The sequence below is a fragment of the Symsagittifera roscoffensis genome, chromosome 5 (genome assembly GCF_963678635.1).
Source record: "Symsagittifera roscoffensis chromosome 5, txSymRosc1.1, whole genome shotgun sequence".
Lineage (NCBI taxonomy): Eukaryota > Metazoa > Xenacoelomorpha > Acoela > Convolutidae > Symsagittifera > Symsagittifera roscoffensis.
The window spans coordinates 23801341-23813268 of record NC_087066.1 but is presented as its reverse complement, the minus strand read 5'-3'; positions in this window follow the sequence as shown (position 1 = coordinate 23813268).

Here is an 11928-nt window from a genome sequence, read left to right as displayed (position 1 = left end):
TGGACCCGCAGTTTTACCCCAAAAACAGATCATTTTGGAATTTTTTGTTCAATCAAAAACTACACCAAAAATACCGGTTCAGTTGCTCACAGAACTATATCATATTGAGCCCTTCCGTAGTTCATCAATGCTTAACGCGGGTAAAATATTCGCTTTTTATAGCTTGAAAATGTCTTTTTCACCTTATAGATACCAAGTTTTCATTCTTAAAATTTTTTTAATGTTTTGCTGCAATTTTTGGAGATTTTACCTTTGTTAACTTTTGCGGAACTAGGCAAGAGGCTCGGCTCAGAGTGATATATTTTTGTCAGCAATTTAATCGGTAGTTTTGGCGTAATTTTTGATTGCAACATTTGTTTCATCATTTTTTTGTCTAAGATCAACATAGTTTGAAAAAAAAACGCGTTTTAAATCTTTCATTCGTTTTGTCCGGATATTTTAAATCATCACTGTGTTCATGTGTCAAAGCTACGTTGGTCACAGATCGGTTGCTCACATGGTTATCAGCGAACCGAGGAAGTTCTTGTACAGGACTTTTTTCGTCAGGATTGTCGACCTGGTCGGTTTCCGAATTTTTTTCAAGGCTCATTTAGTGCTCGAATTGAGCTTTAATGCTAAAATAATCTTCATGCTACTAAGAAAGATTTGGAAGATAAAAATTGTTTCCACATTTTTGAAGGTTTTTTGACTTCGTTGTTTTAATATAATTTTCGGGTCCAGCTGTTCATGCTCTTCTTTTAATATAATAGACGGTGTTGATGGATAGCCATCTTTTTATGTTATCGTGTTTTTGTGCTTTTTTATTTTTTTAAACCGCTTTTGGCAAGTCCAGAAATTGGAGCTTGTGCTTCAATTCCGTGCCGCATGGTTTTCGATGTTGCGCTCGAGAATTACGCGTATTACTTGTACCCAGTTCGGATTTATCAAAACCAAGTTTGGCCTCCGTCAACTCGTTTTCAGTTGGTGTCAAAAAATTGTTTTGAGGCAAAGAAGATGCTGCCAAATTTTTACAGTTCCAGTTTATCCTTTGTCGTTTTACTCTTCGTTCAGTACAATTAAACAATAGCCGATGTCTGTGACGTATTCTGCAGAACATACCGAATAAACATCAAAAATTTATTAAATGTGAAAGATCAATGATTAAATGCTCCATTGAATATTGTTTAAGGCAATTTTTTCAACGCAGAATCTTCAAAGTCAACAATAAATAAAAGCACAAACAAACAAAAATAAGGATAGCCGTTACTGTGCAAGTAGCAAAGAATGTTCCGACCCTTGTCTTAATATATCAAAAAAGTTTTTCAATTTATTGCCGTTTTTTCTACGTGGGGTACTAAAAAGATCTGAACGAAAAACTAGAGCTTAGGAATATTCGACAGTCAGAGTAAAATAAGCAATTTGCAAAAAAAATTGTCAAATAATGATTAGAAAAACTAAGACGATAGGAAACTCAAATGTTTTGAAAAAAAAAACAAAACAAATGAATTCGTTTGAAATACGAAAAAATCTGCTATATTGACTTACAACTGGACTTACTGTTCTCCCACGACCCTCAGAACTCTTGATTGACCGCATGGAACTTGACTTGCGTAGATTGAATTTGGACATCTTGAAACAAAGATGTGAAACCATTCTGCGTCATCTGTTGATACGTCAATTTTTCTTCTAGTAAGTCAATGGAAACAAGCTCGTCGTAATGGAGACAAATTTTTTTCCTTTGATGAAATTTTCTATGAAAATAAGAGACAGCCTCATCCAGCTCTTTACGAAGGTCAACTCGATCGACTATTTTCTTAATTTCTCCAAAATTTGATCAAACGGGACAATTATTGCCGCCACGATAAGTCATTTTGCTAACTTAGGCTCGCGGTTGTTTTGCACAACCGTAGTAAACCAATTATATTGTTTTGCTGAGAACGATGGAGTAAGATCAAAAAGAACTTCTAGCTGTGTTCTGGGTTTTGTAGAGGAGAAACTATAAGAACAGCTCAACCAAATTTGAAGAGAAATGGCGTTTTAAAATGGCTCTGGCAAACCTTTGATTATTCTTTATAGGCATGATAACGTTGAGTTGGAAACCAGTCAATTTTTTTATTATTAGCCCCCGGCCTGCTCAGTGCAGGACCAACCGTGGGGGAGGTCCCCCATGGAAACCAGTCAATTGCTTTGAGAAATATTTGTAGGCGCACAATTGGACGCATATTTCTTGGTTCAGTTCAACTTGTTGCCGAAATCGAACATTGTTTAGCTTATTCGAAAAATCTATCAACGATTGTTAGGGCGAACGGCCTTTTTACTGATCAGAAGATTCAGATATCGGTTTATGGCAGAGCAACAATGTTGAAGCCTACTACACGGCAGAACGCATTGATGCTACTGCTTCCTGTTGTATTATTGCAACCTGTTTCATCTTTGGGACAATCATTACTAGGTCTAACTGTGAAAAAAGGATCGCGGTTGTATGAGATTATCAGTTTTTGAAATTGGGATTATTTCGATTTTTGAGAGAGCTGTCTTGAACTTTTTCAGTTTTTCTTGACGGTTATTGTTTTTTATTCCCTGATAAATTCGTGGTCAATCATAAGAGTTCGACAATTACATTGAGACAAACCTCAATCAAATTTATTGTTTGTTACAATTTCATGTAACAAAACACACAGACTTAAACTCGTTATGCGCTCATTTTACCCTTAGGCTGTGAAAATTGCGGATTTAAGTTAAGTTGTGTTGAAATACGCTTTTTTGTAGCAGAACTAAAATACGTATTTTTACAGTAAGCTTGAATTGGTGACTCAGTTGAATCTTCAATCTTATATATTAAATGAAACTCTGGATGTGCTATGGACGCAATGTTTAACTGAACACAATGCTTAAGAAATATTAGGAGACAATGTTTAAAATGCTATTGAGCGTAACGTTTAAGAATCATTTAGAGCAACCATGAGAAGAATTTGAACTCGATCCAACTTCAAGGCTAGACAGTACCTGCCTAATTTTCGTCCAAAATTTCATTTAATTTCTGTCTGGGACTGTCAAAAATTCAGCCTGGAACGAATCACTTAAAAACAGCAACCTCTACATGCTAAGAAAGAAAGTTTTTGCGAACCGATTCGGTCTATGAAAAGAAATGGAAATAGCTTTGCTTGGAACAACTTGAACTTTTGGCGAACCGATTCAGTCTATGAAATAACTTAAATATTTCGAGTTTCATAGCTTGACTAGCTTGCTTCAAAAAACTTAAGCTTTTCGCGAAATTATTCGGTTTATGAAATAACTTGAAATCCTTCGAAGTTTCATAGCTTTAAAAGCTTGCTCAGGAAAGCTGTTATTTTCTCGAACCGATTCGGTCCGCGTAATAACTTGAAATATTTCAATGTTTCATAGCTCGATTAGCTTAGTTCAAAAAACTTGAAGATTTTCGCGAACCGATTCAGTCTATGAATTAACTTGTAGTAATTCAAATTCCATAGATTTAAAAGTCCAAGATATAATTTGATTTATTTCAAAGTTTCATAGCATTAAAATCTTGCTTAGAAAATCTGACACTTTTCGTGAACCGATTCGGTCCACAAAAGAACTTCAAAATTTTTTCAAAGTTTCATAGCTTGCTTCAAAAAAAATTAAAGGTTTTCGCAAACCGATTCAATCTATGAAGTTACTTGTTTTAATTCAAATTTTTGTAAGTTCAAAAGCTTGCTAAGAAAAACATGAGCTTTTCGCGAACCGATTCAGTCTATAAAAAAAACTTGTTATAAGTCAAAATTTCATAATTTTGAAAGCTTGCTTAAAAAATTTTTTCACGAACCGATTCCGTCTATGAAATAACTTGAAAACATTCAAATTTTCATAGCTTTCAAAGGTTGCTTAGAAAAAACTGAAAAGTTTCGCGAATTGATTCGGTCCAAGAAATAACTTGAAATGTTTCAAAGTTTCATAGCTTTAAAGGATTGCTAAGAAAAACTTAAAACTTTTCCCGAACCGATTTAGTGCATGAAATAATCTGCAATTGTTCAAAGTTTCATATATTGAACAGCTTGCTTAGAAAACTTAAAGCTTTTCGCGATCCGATTCGGTCCAAGAAATAGCTTGAAATATTTCAAAGTGTCATAGCTTTAACAGCTTGCTCAGGAAAACTGAAATTTTCCTTGAAACGATTCGATCCGCGTAATAACTTGAAATATTTCAAAGTTTCATAGCTCGATTAGCTTGCTTCAAAATACTTGACGATTTTCGCGAACCGATTCAGTCTATGAATTAACTTGTAACAATTCAATGTTCATAGATTTAAAAGCTTGCTTAGAAAAACTTTCAACTTTTTGCGAACTGATTTAGTCCACGAAATAACTTGTAACATTTCAAATTTTCTTTTCATTGCTTGATTAGCTTGCTTCGGAATTATTTTCACAAATTGATTTGGTTTATTCCACGTAATAAATTGCCATATTTAAAGTTTTCATAGCTTGATTAGCTCGCTTCGAAAAAAAATTCGCGAATTGATTCGGTTTCTGAAATAACTTGAATTGTTTCATAGCTTGAATAGCTGGCTTCGAAAAACTTGAAGCTTTTTGCAAGCTGATTCAAACTATGAAATATCTTGAAAAATTTCAATGTTTCATAGCTTTAAACCTTGCTTGGAAAAATTTAAACTTTTTGCGAGCCGATTTGGTCTATGAAATGGTTTGAAAGAATTCAAATTTTATCAGCGTGATTAACTTGCGGGGCTTGCTTAGAAAACTTTTAAGCTTTTCGCGTACTGATTCAATTTATGGAACAACTTGAAGTATTTCAAAATTGCATAGCTCTATTAGCTTGCCTAGAAAAACTTAAATTTTTGCGACCCGAATCAGTCGATGAATTAACTTCAATTTTTTGGGAACCGATTGGTTATATGAAACCTGAAGTTTTTCAAACCGATTTACGATATGGCATAACTTGAAATTGTTCAAAATCTCGTTGCTTGGAAAGCTTGATCAGAACAACATCTATTTTTTTGCGAGCCAATTGATTATTTGAGGTGGGCTTGCTAGTTCTCTCTTCGAATGAATAATTACGTGCTCCTAACAATTAAGTTAAAAAAATTTTGAACTAGTACAAAGGAGACAAGACATCTCATATCAGGGTGAAGCCCTGAATGTTCGACTGTGTTTCAGTTTCTATGGAATTTTGTTAAAGAATATAATTGATTCGTACGAATCACGACTGTAAGGGCTTTAATATGATGTATCACTCACCTCTCTCCGAGGATTATTTGTGGTAGCTGATTTTGCGAGGACATCAAAAAAAAATAAAACACTCGAATACAAAGTTCCTCCCGATTTTTCAAACGGTTGGAAGAAAAAGGAGAGTCTTATTATAGTTTTTTTTATCTTATTATTTTTAGTGACTGCTGAAACGTTTCTTTTTTGTTAATCGTATTTAATAATATGGTGCACTTATTCCAACCTCAATCAGTTTTTTAACTGCAAGTGTTGATGCTACAATAAAGTGTTTCTCTCTCTATCTCTCAAGTTATTTGTACATATTTTCATTTATGGGAGACAAGAGTGATTGGAAACTTTCTGCGCCTCTCGAGTGAAATAAGGGCCGCCACGTTGACCACCGCTTTTTGAAATAAGGTCCGCCACGTTGACCACCGTTTTTTGAAATAAGGTCCGCCACGTTGACCACCGTTTTTTGAAATAAGGTCCGCCACGTTGACCATCGAAACGCGTGAACCCAACGTATCAAACGCACAAATGAAAATCAAGCGAAACAGCGGTGTATATGTTTTTAAAACTAAAAATATATTTACCCAATTTTAATTTCATATATCAGGTCAAAATAAACCCGATTCATCATATGTTCCATAGTCTGAGTTTTAATTTATCTAGTTTTTTTACATCTCATGTTATTTTCAGTTGAATTTAGATAGTTTAGTGCAGCTCAAACAAGAAACAATAATGGCAAGTAATTTCAGTTTGACTAAATAAAAAAAAATTATATCAAGGAAAGATAATAAAAAAATTGAGTACCAAAAAAGGGTTGATTTTGCGCCAGAACCTTTCACGGGTTCGTCTATTTAAAATAGAGATGCAGATTTTGTTTGTTGAAAATACTGATTCCGTATTTTTTCGTCAACTGGGAAATTATGATTAGGATCACGGGCTACGCAGACAGCTGTGAGTTTCTGCCCGTCGTTAATATGAGTGAATTGTTTAGCTCCTACGATTTGTTTTGATTGGTCTCGTTCTTTTGGCCGCAGTGCAATGTCGAAGCACAAGTTCAGAAAGGGATAGTGTGCTCAAAAGTCTCACAGGTGGCCCTTCTGATTCTGGTGCGGGTCACAGCTCTGGGGCGGAGGACTCAGAGAGCGGCAGGTACCGAAGCTTCAGACACGGGAATGAAGGCCTAGCACGTACCCATCTATACTACAGCTCACAGCTGCGGCGTCCCAGTGTCAACAGCAAGAAGACAGGCCATGACTTGAAAATCACAGTCAATAATTGATGATTTCATCAAAAAGATTCATTTATATCGGATGGGGCTCCATTACTATGAGTTCATTCAAATTTGCCATTTAAACATAATATGCCCTTGTCTCCGAATAATTTTTCTTGCCATATCTTTTCATTTAGCCTTGAAATAATGACATTTAGTGAAACTAAAAAGTATGCACAGCGCGATCTGAAATTTTTGTTGAGAAAGTTTTGGGTCATTTGCAACCCAATTATATTGTTTTGACAGTTTTGGTTTATTATCTTGGTCAGAACCCGCTGTGCTACATCGCTTTGACCGGGTACTCTTCTTTTCTATATGTTAAAACCTTTTTAAATAAGTGTCCAAGAATATTAAAAACTCGAAGAAGATTTAAAAAAACTAGAAGATATTTTCATTGTTTGATTAGTTAAAATCGAAAGTACGGTGTTCGGACAATTTTTTTTGTCAAATTCTTGTCAATGTGATAATTTAATACTCCTAGTGCTTATTTTGAGTTAACTAATATTATCAAGTGTTTGAGGCAACGTCTCCCAATCTTGCTGCCGTTGCTGCGCAATAGTTAAACATTGGATAAAAAACATCTTAGGGACAAAAACAAGCTCAGATTCTGCAATAATGAACAAAAAACAGTGTTATTTTTCAAAAACAACACTAGTACTTCAAATGTATGAAGCCCACCAAGATCAAGGGATCGATTCTTGAAGTAAAAATATTTTTTGGCAGTTAGTCTGAAAAAATCCCACTCCGAATATATATGTTCCTCATTGTCTTTGAAAAGCGGAACAAAAATCGGAAAAAAATGGATATCCCAAATTTTTATATATATACTTCAAATATATTTTTTTTGTTTATGCAGCTAATCCACTACTTAAGTAGAAAAATTGCTAGGGTTTTGCGTTAAGTCCATTTTTGATTTCAAAATTACGCATTTTGGTATCAGTACAAAATAATATCAAAATAATAAAACATGTGAATCTAGCATAAGCTAGGCCTCTGGTTTGTCTTCCAAGTGTCCGTGGCGCGATTGCGAGGAAGTGGAAATCCTAACCAACCGGTAGGAGATCCAAATCCGGAACATTGAAATAGTTAGATTTTTTGGTCGAGTTTTTCCTGCTTCGCATTGGCAATTTGATAGAAACTGCAGCTGTTTTTTTTGGTGGCTAGTGTAAGTAAAATTACAAGCGGCCACGAAGCGGATGTGAGAACGTGTTGCTCCCAAGCTTGCAAAAAAAAGTTTCTCAAGGTGTCTTTTAACCTTTTACTTATTTCACTTTGTTTTGCCTATTTAGAGATATCTTTTGCATTTTCCTTGCTTGTTTGCGAAGCCCAGCTTCGCCTCTATGTCTATTATATATTTAAATGCAAGCTTCACTATCTCGCCACGTTTAAGCTCTTTCAACGTTTTATTTTTGCATGTTTTAGGGAATTTTTTTTTCACATTTAAGCTATATCGTATATTGCAATGTTTAAGATTTTTTTTCGTTTTTATCCCGTTGAATTTAGTGGTTGTTTCACCAAGTTTAAAATAAGCAGCCCAATGCTGGGATGCTTTCAGGACCCCCCAAGGGGTTCCAAATTTGTCTCCCAATTATGAATACCCAAATCATTTTACTGTACGAGATACGGCGGTTTATGTGTTTTTTAACGTAAATTTTCAGAAAACTCAAATTACAAAAAAATTTAGGTGAATTCAGAGTACTATCAAGGATTCCGAATCTTGCCTCCAAGTATGACTGCTCAAATCCTTGTTATTTTCGAGATTCTGAAATCATAATTTAATTTTTTTTTTCAAAGTTTGAAATTCCTAACCCTGTAGTTGGGTGCTTCCAGGGTACTCTTAGGGGTTGCGAGTCTTGCCTCCGAAAAAAATTCTGAAATCATAATTTAATTTTTTTCTTCAAAGTTTGAAATTCCTAACCCTGTAGTTGGGTGCTTCCAATGTACTCTTAGGGGTTGCGAGTCTTGCCTCCAAATATACTGCTCAAGTCCTTGTAGTTTTTGAGATTTGACGTTTTTTGTGATTTTTCAAAACTGTTTCAGAAAACAGAAATGAAATATTATTTTTATGAAATTTAAATTTCCCAACCCTGTAGTTAGTGGGATGTCAGAGTTTTCTCAGGTGTTGTGAACCTTGCCTCCAGTTATGACTGCTCAAATCCTTGTCGTTCTCCAGATATGACGTTTTTTATGCTTTTTTCAAAAAAAGTTTTCATAAATCATAAATTAAATTTTTTTTCAAAGTTTGAAAATCCTAACCCTGTAGTTGGTTGCTTCCAGGGTACTCTCATGGGTTGCGAACCTTGCCTCCAGTTATGACTGCTCAAGTCCTTGTAATTTTTGAGATATGACGTTTTTTGTGATTTTTTCAAAAAATAAAATTCAGAAATAGTAATATAGTTTTCTTTCGTTATTTAAACTTCCCAACCCTGTAGTTGGGGGCTATCAAAAATTTCTCAGGGGTTGCGAATCTTGCCTCCAAATATGTCTGCTCAAACCCTTTTAGTTTTTGAGATATTACGTTTTTTTATGATTTCCAAAATTCTCAGGGAACTAAGATTTTAAAAATTTTATAAAATTCATAATCCCAAACATAAACTTGTGTGCTGGCAGAGTACTCTCTGAAGTTGCAAATCTTGCTTCCAAATAGGACTACTTAAATATTTGTAGTTGTTGAGACTTTTTGTTTTCAGTGTTTTTATTAGAAAACTTTCTGAAAACATAAATCTAAAAAAATCCGCATAATATAAAATTCTCAGCCATGTAGTTGGGCACTGTGAGGGTACTCTCAGGAGCTGCAAATCTCGCGTCCAATGCGAGTGCTTAAATGATTTTAGTTTTCGAGTTGTTAAAATAGTTTGATTTCTCAAAAGTTTTTAAAGAACATACTTACAAAAAGTTCAACAAAGTTTGAAACACCTAACTTGATAAAGGTACAACCGTATTGTCAGCGTACACCTAGGCGTCGAGAATCTTGCCTCTAAATATGAATGCTCAATGGTTACTCTCAGTGCTTGCTAATTTGACCTCCAAATTTCTCCGGAGGCCCTCTAAGTTTTCGAGATGACGCTTTTATGGTTTTTCAAAATTGGATTTAAAAAAAACTTTATAAAATTTTGAAATTATCAACCCTGTAATTGGGTGCCGTCAGAGTACACTAAAAGGCAGCGCGGTTTTTCATGCGCAAACACTATATGCGGTTTTTCGTGAGTTGTCAAAAATTAAAAGAACCGTAGCTGCGTTAAACGCTTTTATATTTTAAATTTTGTGTTTCTTATCAGTTCTATTGTTTACGCTGGCCTCATTTTGTGTTGTTTACGCTGGCCTCAATCTGGAACGCATTAATTTGCCGTTTACTCGCGTGTGTCATACGATCGCAATAGATTGGGCGTTACTTTTCACAAATCGACCAATCTATAGACACATTTAGCAATTTTCAAATCCCCCTAACTGTACGAAAAAAGATTATTTTTTATAAACAATATTTTAGGACACCAAATTTCTTTAGTTGGTTTAAAAAGATTTCGTAAGGAACGCTTAGTTGAACGGTCGAACAATAACTACAAGCTAATTGCGCTCATATTTGACCCCTTTTACAAAAAGAAGACTTGGCTTGTGCGTCAAAAAAGTTACTATCTTATGCAGCTTAAAAATTTTGGAAAAGATTAGAGAATTGATTATATGAGAGTGTTACTTATGTATGAGCTAAGAAAATGGCCGTTTTAATCAAATTTGAAAACAAATGCAAAGCAATCAGATATCAAAAAAAACTTTAACTGAAAAATGACAAAATTTGAAGCGGTAGTGCTGCATTTAGGTATCTGTGCATTTGAATAGCAGTGCAAATCTGTTATTGTAAATTTTCAAAATTAGATTTTTTCGGTTTTGAAATTTTTTCCACTCATAACGGGTTCAGAGCTGGTTTGAAAATCAAATACAAATATCTAATCGGGAGTTCTCAAAAAATCTTTTTCTCGGTAGTTACCAACTAAGAAAAACCCATGTTTGAAAGACAACGAAAATTCTTTTCAGAGACAACAAAAATACAACGAAAATTCTCTGAAAGACATCAAAAATACAGAATCAGAGGTGCAATAAAATAGCGCTCGTTATATAAAAATTGGTCATTTAGGCATAGAGAATTTCAATTCACGAAAAAAAACTAGTTGTAAAAGTTTATTTTTTTTGCGCTCGCTTGGCAATGAAATCTTTAAAAAAATTAGAAAAATTTATCGAATAATTTTTCAAAAAGTTTGTTCAATACCTTTTGATTTTTAGTCACTATAGGAGACAAATTTTGCCGAATATGCCTAATTCCCTATCTTTTACGCGTTTTTATTGTTCTTTAACTACACCACGCACGGAAAACAACTTTAATTTGGTGACAAAAAAGAGAAAAAATATAATTTTGGTCTTTTTTGCTGTCGTCGGAATATTCTGTCCTGTTTACACAACAACCGGCTGTTCTCGTTATCTTTGCAATTAATAATTTTAGTAAAAACTGTTTTAATTTTTTAAATTTGGTTATTGATGCTACATTTTTGATGCAACTTCAGGTTACTCTCAAAGGGCCGTAAACGTGATATAAGCAAGCTCATCAATCGTTTTATTTAGTTGCACCATTTTTATGCAAGTTTTCGTTCCGATCATTGAAAATGGGGAGGAACTTTGTATTCGGGTGTGTTTTAAAATTTTGTTTTTTTTTTCCCACGCAAAGTGAGATACAATTATCAGAGTGAGTCCAATGATATATCATATTAAAGCTCTTTCAGTCGTGATTCGAATGATATTAAAAAAAAAACCAGTGTCGAAAAAACCAGTTTAAAATATCAGATTCTTCGTTTAAATTTGTGCGAGTAAAGCGAGCAAGTATGCTTATTTATGTTTGATTTAGGCATTCTGTGCTACTTGCACAGTAACCAGCTATCTTTGTTATCAAGTTTGGAGTTATTTTTCAGTTTTCTCCTCCGTTCCAAAAAAAAACAATTCAAAAGATGTTTCGCCATTTCAGAAGTGCGCCTGTGCTGTTTTCGAATTATTTTAGTTCTGGTCATTCAATATCAGATATTGAAGTTCATTAGCAAGCAGCGTTAAAAATGTCTCTTTTTTCAAACTTGAAGCCTCTATCTTTTGCTTCCAAACAGCCCTTATGTTGTTTCTCCGCCATAGTCGATTAGTATCAAATCTAATTTTTAAATCAAATCACAAAGGATGTTTGAAAATTAAACGAAAAGTGTTTTCTTGAATTGCGCTGAGCCATTCACAATGAAACTCTTGCCCATTATTGGCTATCAGAAATGTAAAAAGTGATTATGTTGGATCATTGCACCTAGATGGTTCAGAGTTGTTTGATAAATGTTACGTTTTTGAGCATAAAAGTATTGCTATACTAATGCTCAGGGGCGGATCTAGCATTTTCTCGAGGGGGGGGGGCGGATTTTCAAAAAGAAATCG